This window comes from Amblyraja radiata, chromosome 5, assembly GCF_010909765.2.
Source record: "Amblyraja radiata isolate CabotCenter1 chromosome 5, sAmbRad1.1.pri, whole genome shotgun sequence".
Lineage (NCBI taxonomy): Eukaryota > Metazoa > Chordata > Chondrichthyes > Rajiformes > Rajidae > Amblyraja > Amblyraja radiata.
Window position 1 is genome coordinate 106515836 of NC_045960.1, and position 13432 is coordinate 106529267.

The following is a 13432-nucleotide window of genomic DNA, read 5'->3' on the forward strand; positions in this document are numbered from 1 at the left end:
TCTCGCACTACCAGACCCCCGATCCCGGTGGCCCAGCGCTCACTCATCCCCTCTGTCCTCAAGCCCGCTGCTGTTCAGGAACGCATTGCCCTTAAGCGCGATGTTCAGAAGCGCTCCCATGACAAGTCCTGCCGCCCCCTGCCGTGCCTTTACCCCGGTCAGGCCGTCCGCATGCAGACCCCCTCCGGTCACTCCAGGCTCGCTACCGTCATCGCCTCTGCTGGGTCGCCTAGGTCCTATCTCGTCGACCATGCAGGAACCGTCTACCGCCAGTCCCGCCAACACCTGCGGCTCGTCAACGAGTCACGACCGCCGCCCGCGGATCCTTTTGCTCCCCCACTGCAATTTCGGCCTCCGGGCGATGCTCTGCCCGCCGCTCCTCGCATGCCACGGTCTCTACCCTCTCAGCTCTATCAGTCCAATCCTCCTCCGGCTCGTCCTCCCTCGCCTGCCCGCGCGCTGCCCGCTGCTGACCCCGCATCCCCTCCTGCCTTTCTGCCCTTGTCTTCTCCGTCCCCTCCCAGCTCCCCCGTTCCAGTTCGGCCGTCTGCACCTGTTCCACTTCTTCCTGCAGGGAGGGAAGATGGCGAGATGCGAACCCGGTCGGGACGTGTTGTCAAGCCGCCTGTCCGCTATGGCGACTTTGCTTAACCGTTTCTAGCGCATGAGACGTGGTCGCCCTGTCACTACTTTGTTTGCCTTTCGTTTCCAAGGGGAAGGATGTAGATGAGATATGCATGTGCCTTTAATATAGTTACCTCATCACTACTAACCACTCCCCATATCACAAGTATAATTACAACCTCCCCACCCACATATCGCTCTCTAGTTTCCGTGACAGACCACGTACAGCTAGTGCTCTCTGTAATGCTACAGTATGAATAAAATGAAGTAAAGTTACAGTGTGTCGATAACACTTCTTTACACTAACACATTTGTGGATGACACAAAGCTGGGTGGCAGTGTGAACTGTGAAGAGGATGTTAGGAAGTTGCAGGTTGACCTGGACAGGTTGAGTGAGTGGGCAGATGTGTGGCAGATGCAGTATAATATAGATAAATGTGAGGATATCCACTTTGGTGGCAAAAACAAGGGGGCAGATTATTATCTCAATGGGTTAGGTAAGGGAGGAGGTACAGCGAGACCTGGGTGTCCTTGTACACCGGTCACTGAAAGTTGGCGTGCAGGTGCAGCAGGCAGTGAAGAAAGCTAATGGAATGTTAGCCTTCATAACACGAGGATTTCAGTATAGGAGTAGAGAGGTTCTTCTGCAGTTGTATAGGGCTCTGGTAAGACCACAGTGTACAGTTTTGGTCTCCTAATTTGAGGAAGGACATCCTTGTGATTGAGGCAGTGCAGTGTAGGTTCACGAGATTGATCCCTGGGATGGCGGGACAGTCATATGAGGAAAGATTGAAAAGACTATCCTTGTATTCACTGGAGTTTAGAAGGATGAGGGGGAATCTTATAGAAACGTATAAAATTATAAAAGGACATACAACGCAAATTGGAGAAACAGCACCTCATATTTTGCTTGGGTAGCTTACAGCCTAGCGGTATGAACATTGACTTCGAAAACATCAAGTAATCCTCTCCCTCTATCCCTCCCCATCCTAGATCTCTGACCAGTCTCACTGTCCTGATTAAATTTTACATTTCCTGCCTCGTTGTCAACTTCTCCTAGCGAACAATATTAGTTTGGTTATAGAGATACAGCACGGAAACAGTCTGCGCCAACCTGAACAATGATCTGTTCAATAAACATCCACAATCTCTTCCTTGCAAGCACCAGTCACATCTTCCCCACCTCAGCCCTTCCTGCCTTCTGCAGGGACAATGCACCAAGACACCCTGATCCACCCTTTCCCTCCACACCATCCCCATACCAGGCACATTCACTTGTCTCCCTAGGAAGTGTAACAATTGGTCCCACGTCTCATCCCTCACTACCACCCAGGGACCTAAACAGCCCTTCCAGGTGAGGCAAAGATTCCTTTCCTACCACATCCTGCTCCTGGAACCTATGATTTTTCACAGCATGGAACAAAGTGCAAAACCGCTTTCCATTGTGTGTCAGAAGGTAAGGCATTCCTACCTGCGTTGGCTATACCCACAGTTTAACTCTGCCTGGAATGTCAGGCATTTCAATCTATTTTGCTATTGTTCTTGTGCAATCTGATGTAAAAAGGCTTGACTGCTTAAAAATTACTCTGATATAAATCTTTTTTCATCAGGGTCCTAACACTGAAACTAAATTGGGGGGAATAAAACAGAGGTCGTCAGACACCGAAGATAAATGATTTTAACCTTCAGAGCTTGATCAGCCACAACATTAGTTCAAAATAACCCTGGTATGGGAGCTCTACAATCCTATTAATCTCCCAACATCACATAATCTCACCAGTCATTTTCTCATTTATACCTGTGCTGCCTCATTGCAAGAGTTATTCAATTAGTTCCGCTCCCATGTTCTTTCATGCAAACCTTGCAACTTTATTATCATTTATACAAACATTGTCTTACAGTGTGGGAAAAGGCCCTTTGGCCCAATTTCCTATACTGTCCCATCTACATTAGTCCCACCTGCCTGCATTTGGTCCATAGCCCTCCAAATCTGTCCTATCCATGTATCTCAGCGGGTGCAGCAGCATCTATGGAGCAAAGGAAATAGGTAACGTTTCGGGCCAAAACCCTTCTTCAGACTGATAGGGGGTGGCGGGGAGAAGGAAGGAAAAAGGAGGAGGAGGAGGAGCCCGAGGGCTGGGGGATGGGAGGAGACAGCCCAAGAGCTGAGGAAGGGGAGGAGACAGCAAGGGCTAACAAAATTGGGAGAATTCAATGTTCATGCCCGCAGGATGCAGACTCCCCAAGCGGAATATAAGGTGCTGTTCCTCCAATTTCCGGTGTTGCTCACTCTGACAATGGAGGAGACCCAGGACAGTGAGGTCGGATTGGGAATGGGAGGGGGAGTTGAAGTGCTGAGCCACACCTCCGCTCGGTCCGCAAGAACCTACCTGACCTCCCGGTGGCTCAGCACTTCAACTCCCTGCTCCATAGATGCTGCCTCACCCGCTGAGTTTCCCCAGCACTTTTGTCTACCTTCGATTTTCCAGCATCTGCAGTTCCTTCTTAAACAAACCTTCAATATACATACTGTTGGATTGTTATCTACCCAAGCGGATTATTTGGGTGAAGCAGCGGTAGAGTTGCTGCTTACAGCGCCAGAGACCCAGGGTCGATCCTGACAACGGGTGCTGTCTGTACGGAGTTTGTGCGTTCTCCCCGTGTCCACGTGGGTTTGCTCCCGGTGCTCCGATTTCCTGCCACATTTCAAAGACATGCAGGTTTGTTGGTTAATTGTCTTCTGTAACAATTGTCCCCAGTGTGTAGGTTAGAATTAGTGAATGGGTTATCACTGGTTGGCATGGACTCAGTGGGCCAACATGTTTCTATGCTGTATTTCTAAAAAATAATTAATTAATATTTATCCAATTTCTTTTTCTAACTTATGACAGAATCTTCAGGTTGTGCATTACAAACCATTATTTATCGGTGCACACTTTTTGTTTTATCTCATTGCTGATTCCTTTGTTTATCGGCATTTGGATAGCACCTCCTAACTTACTCGATCAATTTCTTCATAATTGTGAATACATCTATTAAGTCATAGTCATAGAAAGGTGTCGGGGTTTATGGGGAGAAGGCAGGAGTATGGGGTTGAGAGGGATTGAATGGTGGAGTAGACTTGATGGGTCGATTGGCCTAATTCAGCTCCTAGAATTTATGAACACATGCACTTATGAAACAGGCCCATCGGCCCTACATCCATCCGACCAAGATGCCTCAGGCAAGCTAGTCCGACTTTCCCGCCTCTGTCCCATTTTCCTCTAAACCACTCCTATCTATGCACCTGTCCACGTGGATGCTGTGTCATATGGGACTAGTATAGCTGGGACATGTTGGCCAGTGTGGGCAAGTTGGGCCAACGGGCCTGTTTCCACACTGATCACTCTATGACTATATCTGCCTCAACTACCTCTCGTGGCAGCTCGTTCCATATACACACAACCTGCTGGGTGAAAAGGTTGCACCAAAGGTTCCTAAGGGTTTTCTCTTACTTTCACTATAATAGAGAAGGGCAGCACAGTGAAACCGCCAGAGATCAGGGTTCAATCCTGGCGATGGGTGCTGTCTGTACAGAGTTTGTACGTTCACCCTGTGACCGCGTGGGTTTCCTCCGGCAGCTCGGGTTTCCCCCCACACTCCAGCGACCTGCAGGTTTGTAGATTATTTGGCTTCTGTAGATTGCCCCTCGTGTGTAGGGTTGAACTAGTGCACGGGTGTGATCGCTGGTCGGCACGGACTCGGTGGGCCGAAGGGCAGTTCCATGCTGTATCTCTGAAACTAAAGCTGAACTAAATTTGAAGCTGCTAACTTCACCACTGCCGACCCGCCAGTGTTCTATAAGTTACTTGTAAACCTTCACCACTGCCGACCCACCCAACGTTTTACAAGAATATCGCCCGCTACAACATGGTGGCGCAGCGGTAGAGTTGCTGCCTCACAGCGCCAGAGACCCGGGTTCAATCCTGACTACGGGTGCTGTCCTCGTGACCTGCGTGGGATTTATACCGGTGCTCCGGTTTCTTGCCACACTCCAAAGACGTGCAGGTTTGTAGGTTAATTGGCTTCAGTAATAATTGTAAATTATCCCCAGTGTGGAGGATAATGCTAGTGTATGGGGATGTTGGTCGGCGCGGACTCGGTGGGTCGAAGGTCAATGAATTTGAAATGTCTCCTCAGTAGCCACCACTGACTATGATCTCTCACTTTCGATGGAAATAAATATACAGGCAGATAGGCTGATGCAATAAAAGAGGTAAATACAATTAGATAGTTAAATACAATACATACTGTAGACTGACGATTATGATTAAATAGACAGATGTGATTAGTTAGATAAATACAAATTATTATTTAGATGCATATAGAAACATAGAAAATAGCTGCAGGAGGAGGCCATTTGGTCCTTCGAGCCTGCACCGCCATTCATTGTGATCATGGCTGATTATCCACAATCAGTAACCCGTGCCTGCTTTCTCCCCATATCCCTTGATTCCACTAGCCCTACAAGCTCTATCAAATGCCCCTGTCCCACTTAGGAAACCTGAACGGAATGAAGCGCAGTGGACTTCGGCCCCCTCTCCCTACTATCCTACTGGCCAACGTACAGTCTCTTGAAAACAAAGTGGAGGACTTAAGGGCAAGGCTGCTTTATCAAAGAGAGCTGAGGGAATGCTCTGTGTTCTGTTTCACAGAGACATGGCTTACCCCCAGCTCCCCAGACTCAGCGGTCCAGCCTGAAGGTTTCTCCATCCACCGTTGGTGCTCAGACGTGGCAGTCCTGTCCAACTCCTGCTCTCCACACCTGGAACATCTGGCGGTGAAGTGCCGTCCCTTCTCCCTCCCAAGGGAATTCACCTCCATCATCGTGACCGTGGTCTACATCCCACCCCAAGCAGACGTCCGTCTGGCACTGGAGGAGCTGCACGCCGTGGTCAACAAACACCAGACGTCTTACCCCGAGGCATTTACCACCATTGCTGGGGACTTCAATAAGGCAAACCTAAAGAAATCACTCCCTAACTTCCACCAACATGTCTCCTGCTGCACCAGAGGACCTAACACCCTTGACCACTGCTACACCACCATCAAGAATGCCTATCGTTCTATCCCTCGCCCTCACTTCGGTATATCCGACCATACCGCGGTGCTGCTTCTTCCTGCCTACAGGCAGCAAATGAAGAGCGCACCCCAGAGCTGGTCAGGGGGGGCAGAGGAACAACTCCAGGACTGTTTGGAGTCTGTAGACTGGGCAATGTTCAAGGTCTTGGCAACGGACTTGAATGAATACGCCACAGTCGTTACAGACTTCGTAAAGAAATGTGTGGAGGACTGCATCCCTACAAAAACCTTCCGAGTGTTTCCAAATCAGAAACCTTGGATGAACTTTGAGATCCGCACTCTTCTGAAGTCCAGACACAGGGCATTCACGTCCGATGATACAGTGGCCTACATGAAGACCAGATACGACCTTGGTAAGGCCATCAAAAAGGCCAAAAGGGACTTCTGCTCCAAACTGGAGGATGAGACAGATGTTCGGCAGCTGTGGCAGGGCCTGAATGCAATCACTTCCTACAAGGCGAAACCAGGAGGCAGCTCGAATGTCGGCGAAACATCACTCCCTGACGAGCTCAATGCGTTTTACGCACGCTTTGATAGGGAGAATACTGATGTGCCTTCCCGATCCCCCATTCGCTGTGATGGCATTTCAGTCTCAGTCACAGAGGCCGACGTCAGGAAATCCTTCAGAGGGGTGAACCCCCGAAAAGCACCTGGACCTGATGGTATACCCGGTCGTGTTCTAAAAACCTGTGCGGAACAACTGGCGGGAGTTTTTACGGACATTTTCAACCTCTCACTTCTGAGGTCTGAGGTTCCCACCTGCTTTAAAAGGGCATCAATTATACCAGTGCCCAAGAAGAGTAAGGTGACGTGCCTCAATGACTATCGACCAGTGGCACTAACGCCGGTGGTGATGAAGTGCTTTGAGAGGTTGATCATGGAGCAAATCAACTCCTACCTCGACAAAAACCTGGACCCACTGCAGTTCCCTTACCGCCACAACAGATCAACGGTGGATGCGATCTTGCTGGCCCTCCACCACTCTGGACCACTTGGTCAACACAAACTCATATGTCAGGCTGTTATTCATCGATTATAGCTCGGCATTTAACACAATCATCCCCTCCAAGCTGGTTACCAAACTCGCAGAACTGGGTCTCTGCGCATCCCTCTGCAATTGGATCCTCGACTTCCTCATTCACAAGCCACAGTCTGTTCGTATTGGTGGAAATGTGTCAGCCTCGATAAAAATCAGCATGGGAGCACCTCAAGGCTGCGTGCTCAGCACCCTGCTGTACTCACTCTATACTCATGACTGCGTAGCCAGTCACAGTGCGAACTCCATCATCAAGTTTGCTGACGACACCACTGTTGTGGGACGTATCACTGATGGGGATGAGTCAGAGTACAGAAGAGAGATCGAGCAACTGTCCATACGGTGCCAGCACAATAACCTGGCCCTCAACACCAGCAAAACCAAGGAACTGATTGTGGACTTTGGAAGGAGTAGGAGGGGGACCCACAGCCCCATTTATATCAACTGGTCGATGGTTGAAAGGGTCAAGAGCTTCAAATTCCTGGGCGTGCACATATCTGAAGATCTTTCCTGGTCCGAGAACACTAATGCAATTATCAAGGAAGCTCATCACTACTTCCTGAGAAGATTACGGAGAGTCGGTTTGTCAAGGAAGACACTCTCCAACCTCTACAGGTGCACAGTAGAGAGCATGCTGACCGGTTGCATCGTGGCTTGGTTCGGCAATTTGAATGCCCTGGAGAGGAAAAGACTACAAAAAGTAGTAAACACTGCCCAGTCCATCATCGACTCTGACCTTCCTTCCATCGAGGGGATTTATCGCAGTCGCTGCCTCAAAAAGGCTGGCAGCATCATCAAAGACCCACACCATTCTGGCCACACACTCATCTCCCTGCTACCTTCAGGTAGAAGGTACAGGAGCCTGAAGACTGCAACAATCAGGATCAGGAATAGCTACTTCCCCACAGCCATCAGGCTATTAAACCTGGCTCGGACAAAACTCTGATTATTAATAACCCATTTTCTGTTATTTGCCCTTTATCAGTTTATTCATGTGTGTATATATTTATATTATGGTATATGGACACACTTATCTGTTTTGTAGTAAATGCCTACTATGTTCTGTGTGCTGAAGCAAAGCAAGAATTTCATTGTCCTATACAGGGACACATGACAATAAATTCACTTGAGCTCTTGAACCTCTGGTGACCTTGCGCCCCACCCAAGCTTTCCATGAGTCGCCAGAGGTTTTGGTCACTTGCCTGGAAAGCCTCGACCGAAGCGTGGGCTGCATCTACTGACCTATAGGATCTTTGCTACCGACCGCACACACACACACACACACACACACACACACACACACACACACACACACACACACACACACACACACACACACACACACACACAGCGAAGGGGAGGCCAGGGACAGCGGAGGAGCGCTGTCTGCGTGATGTAGAGGAAGGTAAACGGCTGCCACAGAGCACGGTAAGTCCTTTAGAGAGCGCGGGAGGGAGGGAGAGAAGGGGAGAGAGAAGGGGGGGGGAGGAAAAGGAGTGGAGACAGTTTTAAGAAGTTTAATAAAGTTAGCGTGCATTTTATCTTCCGGCAGATCTTCTAGGTCCTGAAAACCAAAGATCCTATAGGATCTTTGCTGAAAACTCCAATGAGCCAATCAAAATGGCCAGTCAGCGAAAGAGATGGCCTTCGACTGCCTGTAAGTAAATAGCGACCTCACTCCACTGGCTTCGACCAAACGGCAACCTATTTTTAGTCGAGGCCGGTTTTGATTTTGTTGAAATAATCGCAGGAACATAGAAGAAGCCTCGACTACGCGGAAACTTTCGACCATTAGGGAGAGTGACCAAAACCTCCGGGAACCTCACGGAAACGTTGGGTGGGGCGCAAGGTCACCAGAGGTTTCTGTTCAACAATCCTAAGTGGGACAGGGGCGCTTACAGCACCAGAGACCCGGGTTCAATCCCGACTACGGCTGCTGTCCGTACGGAGTTTGCACGTTCTCCCCGTGACCTGCATGGGTTTTCTCCGAGTTCTTCGGTTTCCTCCCACACTCCAAAGACATAGAAGGTTTTCGGGTTAATTGGCTTGGTATAAATGCAAATTGTCCATAGTGTGTGTAGGATAGTGTTAATGTGCAGGAGCTCGCTGGTCAGCGCGGGCTCGGTGGGCTGAAGGGCCTGTTTCCGCGCTGTATCTCAAAACTAAACTAGACTAAATTGGCGTTTAAGAGGCTTTTACATTGGTTCGTGGAAGTGCAGGGCAAAGGGGGATATGGACCATGTGCAGACCCATGAGATCAGTTTAACTTGGCATCATGTTCGGTGCAAACTAAGTGGGCCGAAGGGCCTGTTCCTGTGCTTTGTTCTCTGAGTTGAAAAGGCTCTGGGTGAAAGGGAAGTCAGATGCAGTGCAGTAGACAGCCTGATGATGGCAGTGGTGAGATTCATGAGTCCTAGCCGTGGCTCAGCAGTAGCAGAGATTGGAAGACTATCGTATATTGAGCGTAAAGAGAAAAATAACCCTATTTCTGAGAGAAATAAAAGGGATAAATGCACATAGTATTTTACAATGACTACCAACAATTTTACATCTTCTCACAGATTCTAAATGTAAGTATTAAAATACGAGAGACATAATAGTCGCAGCAGTAGAGTTGCAGCCTTAAGGGCCTGTCCCACGAGCATGCGACCTGCATGCGGCAAGCGCGACCAAACCGGAAGCGGGTGCCGCGTGGAGGTCGAGTGACCCCCGTACTGGGCCGGTCCCACGAGCATGCGACCTGCATGCGGTGAGCGCAACCAAACCGGAAGCGGGGGCCGCGCGGAGGTCGAGTGAGTCACGTGAAGTTCGAACGAAGTCCGCGGGAAATTCGTGCGTGATGTATGGCGTCGAGACGCTACGTACGGCATCGAGGCGGCTGCGGGCCGGCAGGCCGTTGCCGCGCGGAATTTTTTAACGGTCAGTTTTTCGGAGCCCCGCGCGATGTCGGGATCAACTCCGCACAACTCCATACGGCTCCGGCGATAGAAGTGGGACCGGCCCTGCGAGGCCGTACGGCTCAAGCGACCACGTTAGGTCGCGCTTGCCGCATTGAGCGCGCATGTTCGTGAGACAGGCCCTTTTACAGTGCCAGAGACCCGGGTTCCATCCTGACGACGGATGTTGTCTGTACGGAGAGTGCACGTTCTCCCTGTGACCTGCATGGGTTTTCTCCGAGATCTTTGGTTTCCTCTCACATGCCCAAGACGTAGGTTAATTGGCTTGATGTAAATATAAATATTCTCCCTCGTGTGTGTAGGATGGTGTTCATGTGTGGGGATCGCTGGTCGGTGCAGACACGGTGGGCCGAAGGGCCTGTTTCCATGCGTATCTCTAAACTAAACTAACGTTGATGGGAATGTAGAGGAATAAATTATAGGGAAAGGTTACATGGGGGAATGGGATTGCATGGGGGAAATGAGCCAGCATCAATTCGAATGGGCCGAATGGACTCCAATGTGGCATTGAAATATTTTTCTATTAGGATGTTCATCCTACGATGTCTGTCCTTTTAATATGGGGCGATTAAATCATTTTTTTCACTGGCATCATATATCTCCTTTAAACTTTGTCCCTCTCAATTCAAAGCTATGTCCACTTGCCTTCGACATTTCCATCATGGCTAAAAGGCTCTGATTGTGATCTCAAGGGTGGCGCAGCGGTAGAGTTGCTGCCTTGCAGCACCAGGAACACAGGCTCGATCCAGACTACGGGTGCTGCCTGTGTGGAGTTTGTACGTTCTCCTCGTGACCTGCGTGGGTTTTCTCCGGGTGCTCCGGTTTCCTCTCACACGCCAAAGACGTGCAGGTTTGAAGGTTAATTGGCTTCGGTAAAAATTGTAACTTGTCCCTAGTGTGTAGGATAGTGCTAGTGCACGGGGTGATTGCTGGTCAGCATGGACTCGTTGGGCCGAAGGGTCTGTTTACGCGCCATATCTCTAAACTCCAAAGTCTAAAGTTTACCTTATTTATAGAAACATAGAAACATAGAAAATAGGTGCAGGAATAGGCCATTCGGCCCTTCGAGCCTGCACCGCCATTCAATATGATCATGGCTGATCATCCAACTCAGTATCCTGTACCTGCCTTCTCTCCATACCCCCTGATCCCTTTAGCCACAAGGGCCACATCTAACTCCCTCTTAAATATAGCCAATGAACTGGCCTCAACTACCTTCTGTGGCAGAGAATTCCAGAGATTCACCACTGTGTGAAAAATGTTTTCCTCATCTCGGTCCTAAAGGATTTCCCCCTTATCCTTAAACTGTGACCCCTTGTTCTGGACTTCCCCAACATCGGGAACAATCTTCCTACATCTAGCCTGTCCAACCTCTTAAGAATTTTGTAAGTTTCTATAAGATCCCCCCTCAATCTTCTAAATTCTAGCGAGTACAAACCGAGTCTACCAGTCTTTCTTCATATGAAAGTTCTGACATCCCAGAAATCAGTCTGGTGAACCTTCTCTGTACTCCCTCGATGGCAAGAATGTCTTTCCTCAGATTAGGAGACCAAAACTGTACGCAATACTCCAGGTGTGGTCTCACCAAGACCCTGTACAACTGCAGTAGAACCTTCCTGCTCCTATACTCAAATCCTTTTGCTATGAATGCTAACATACCATTCGCCTTCTTCACTGCCTGCTGCACCTGCATGTCTACTTTTAATGACTGGTGTACCATGACACCCAGGTCTCGTTGCATCTCCCCTTTTCCTAATCGGCCACCATTCAGATAAAAGTCTACTTTCCTGTTTTTGCCTCCAAAGTGGATAACCTCACATTTATCCAAATTATACTGCATCTGCCATGCATTTGCCCACTCACCCAGCCTATCCAAGTCACCTAGCATCCTCCTCACAGCTAACACTGCCCCCCAGCTTCGTGTCATCCGCAAACTTGGAGATGTTGCACTCAATTCTCTCGTCCAAATCATTAATATATATCGTAAATAGCTGGGGTCCCAGCACTGAGCCTTGCGGTACCCCACTAGTCACTGCCTGCCATTGTGAAAAGAAACCGTTTACGGCACGGTGATTGCCCGTAGTGTGTGTAGGATAGTGTGTGTGCTGCGATCGGTGGTTCGTACGGACTCAGTTGGCCGAAGGGACTGTTTCCACGCTGTATTTCTAAATTAACTAAACTAAGCTACATTAAACTCAACTAAACTCAACTCAACCATGCCTCTCATAACTTGATATACCTCTGTTATTTAGAATGAAATGGACTGCCGCCTGTCCTGCTGAGTTACTCCAGCATTTAGTGTCTATCTTCGGAGTAAACCAGCATCTGCAGTCCCTTCCTACACTAGTCTATACGTCTGACAAGTTTAGAAGGTGAATTCGGGAATGTAACATTGAACCATGTGTTTCAAAGCAAAGTTGTTCTGCAGAATCCTGGTATGAGTCTTCTACTCCAGGGTCAGCTGAGGCGAAATGTGCCAAGCACTTCCTGAATTCCCCGTTTAATTATGCACGTGCGCTTTTCGAATAAGCTGTCCAATTTACACTTTAATTGCAGTGAGTGTTCACTGCTTTGGACTAGACTTTACACTTTAGACATACAGCGTGGAAGCAGGCCCTTCGGCCCACCGAATATGCGCCAACCAGCGATTGCCCCTCCGCACCCGGGTGGTACTAGAACAGGACTACGCACTGTCCACGGGCACCCTGGGGGATTTCCGGGACCGCTGGGTACCGAGGGGGGTTGTATGTACCCTGGACAAGGTTTGTAATATAGTTGTATAGTAGTTTACTTTGTCTATTTGTTTGTCTCGTACTATGGTGGTGGGTTCTGTTTTGTTTTATTGTTGTAAATACTATTTTAATATTTGAATAAATATTTTTGATTAAAAAAAATCTGCGATCACCCCGTATTCGAGCACCATCCTACACACTGGAGACAATTGACAATTTTTTTTTTTACTCAAAGCCAATTAACCTAGAAAACCTGTACATCTTTGGAGTGTGGGAGGAATCTGGAGAAAGCCCACATGATCACAGGGAGAGCGTGCAAACTCCGTACAGACAGCACCCGTGGTCAGGATCGTAGTCGGGTCTCTGGCGCTGGAAGGCAGCAGCTCTACCGCTGCGCTTTGAAACACATGGCTCAATGTAACGTTACCGAGTTTACCTTCTAAGCTTGTCAGACATAGAGAGTTGAGCAGGAAGGGACTGCAGATGCTGGTATACTCTGAAGATAGACACTAAATGCTGGAGTAACTCAGCAGGACAGGCGGCAGTCCATTTCATAGAAACATAGAACATAGAAACATAGAAAATAGGTGCAGGAGTAGGCCATTCGGCCCTTCGAGCCTGGACCGCCATTCAATATGATCATGGCTGATCATCCAACTCAGTATCCTGTACCTGCCTTCTCTCTATACCCCCTGATCCCTTTAGCCACAAGGGCCACATCTAACTCCCTCTTAAATATAGCCAATGAACTGGCCTCAACCACCTTCTGTGGCAGAGAATTCTAGAGATTTCATTCTAAATAACAGTGGTATATCAAATTATGAGAGGCATGGTTGAGTTTAGAAACATAGAAACATAGAAATTAGGTGCAGGAGTAGGCCATTCGGCCCTTCGAGCCTGCACCGCCATTCAATATGATCATGGCTGATCATCCAACTCAGTATCCCGTACCTGCCTTCTCT